Raw genomic sequence first — 2,491 nt, forward strand, 5'->3', positions numbered from 1 at the left:
TCTTTTTATGGTTGTGCCAGCTATTCTCTTTTTTGTGAATCTGGACAATTATCACTGAGACCACTACAACCAAAGGAATTCAATACTAGGGAGTAGAAATGTATTATTGGACTCTGGAGAAAGCAGTACTGGATGTCTCAGAGATAGATATTAAGAAAACTTTCTTACAGAGCAATTGATCTTTGACTTCTTAATTCTCATCTCTGCCTCCTCCACAACATCAAAAGCTATTTGAGACTCTCAGCATGCGTGTAAGAGACTAGATTCAGTGTGCTAAAAAACAACAAACAAAACAAAACAGAAACTCATTGGCTTTTCCTTGATTTCTATTTTCCAAATCTGTATATCAGACTGCTCTTGCTTACATCTGAACAAGCTTATTTAATCAGTTTAAGGCTGGGAATTAAACTTCAATTTTGTCTGCCACCTTTGTTGGCACAGAAACATTGTCAAAGTAACTTTATAATTAAGGAATATTAAAGACTAGAATATCTGGACAGATGAGCCTACGCACATGCTCTTACTTTATAATATGGTGAAAATGCATATTATCTACATAATATTAACTGTGTAGTGGTTAAAAATAAAACCATCTCATAAGATAAAACGAACAATATTGCTTAAAATGAAAAAAAAAAAAAGTAAAACAGATCAAGTTGAGTAATATGCCTGTAGTACTACATATATATATACTTGTTAGGAGCCACTCAAATGTACGTAAGGATTAGTTGCTCAATAATGCCTAAATGCTCCCATGTATTTACGCCAGTTGTAAACATAAACATAATATCATAAAGAAAGACAAAAACATCTGTTTTCATCATCTCGTGTTTATTAACTTTGGAGCTGTTGAACAATATTTAAACATTTTGAAACTTAAAGATAAAGTCAATCAAAAAATCTTTTGACACTTCTTTCTGTTAGAAAAATCCATTAATTTTATCTTTTAATAATTTGCTTTAAGAAAATTAATTCCCTAAAGCTATCTGCAGATTAAAGGTAGCATTTGTTAGACTTTTTTGTAGTATGAGTAAATCTTAAGACAATGTTGTCAGGAATTAACATCCTATCATTAAAAAAATTGATTATATATTTGATGCCAGAACCCAGAAATCCATATTCACGATTTGCTCTGTGAAGCTTCACACAGGAACAAAGAAGAACAATAAGGTAATATATTTCTTTGAAACTAAATGAAAAGTCCCTTCAAGTTGATTACTTCTCAAGGAAAAATAGTAGAATTTAGTATTATACAATACATTGGACAAATAAATGAGATGACTCGTCATATTCTTAACAAAAGTTCCATCTTAATTTTCTGCTATGTTAAAAGAATGTCTTATTTTAAACTACTATGCTACTGACTTATTTTCTATTCTGTGTAAAGTGGTAAAAATTAAAATATGAAATAAAATAGTTACGAGTGGAGAAAACTTTTTTCTTCATGAAAGTCTTATATATATATTATATTATGTGAAAATGCATTACACACTAGAATAGAGAATAAATCAATATATTGTGACCTCTTTAATTAAATTGGATGATGTAAGCATATGAATTTAAAAAATAAGGAAGATAGGAAATCAATTTGTTTAATCCAACTTAAATCTTCACCATGAGAAATTTTTAGGCTGCAGTAGGTTCGAATACCTTTTGTCAAAACATGAAGCAGCAGAGCCCAGTTGGATTAGAAGCTTATGAATATTCAAATGGGAGAAACAGGAAAGAAAGCACTTTCAAAGAATAAGACACATTTTTATAATTCATCAGAAGGTTAGGGAATTGTGAGAAAGAAAAACTATATAACTTCTTAAATAATTCTTTTAAACAGTGAGTCTTGCAAGATATTTGCCATGTACCACTACCAACTTTCTAACACAAGTTTATGAAAAGCAGAATTGGTAAGCTTTCTCAAAATACATTTCTCTTTACTACAACCCCACTATCATAATTAGAAGAATCATTCATTTACTGTTTTTTCCTAAACTTGAAGATTTTCAGCAGTTGGAGAAATTTTCCCCAAACTAAGAAATTATATATAAAATCACCCTGTATTCTAAGTACATATGTTTATTTTATGTTTCTCTGAGTTTATTTTATTCTTTGGATTGTACCTTTATTAATTTTTAGTTAAGATTAACAACTACACATTTCTTTCCTCTTTTTATAATATGAATATACCATCTCACAACTCTCTTCATTTTTATGCTAAAATAAAACTTTACTCTTCCGGCCAGACTTTTTTCTTATTACATATCGGATCTGTTTGACAATGATTACTGGGGTTTAAAGAAATATTCCACAGGATTTATATAAACTTCTACTAACTCATTTTAAATATCTGGTCTAAGGAATAAGTTATCTTTGTGTTTTGAAAGCATATCCAATGCACAATGCTTAAATTACAGTAACATTACAGTTATTGCTAAGAACTGAGTTTTCTAGAATATCAAACCTTATGCTTTGATAGATCAATTAAAATAATTTGAAT

Source organism: Pteropus vampyrus, unplaced genomic scaffold (genome assembly GCF_000151845.1).
Source record: "Pteropus vampyrus isolate Shadow unplaced genomic scaffold, Pvam_2.0 Scaffold14, whole genome shotgun sequence".
In the NCBI taxonomy this organism is placed as follows: domain Eukaryota; kingdom Metazoa; phylum Chordata; class Mammalia; order Chiroptera; family Pteropodidae; genus Pteropus; species Pteropus vampyrus.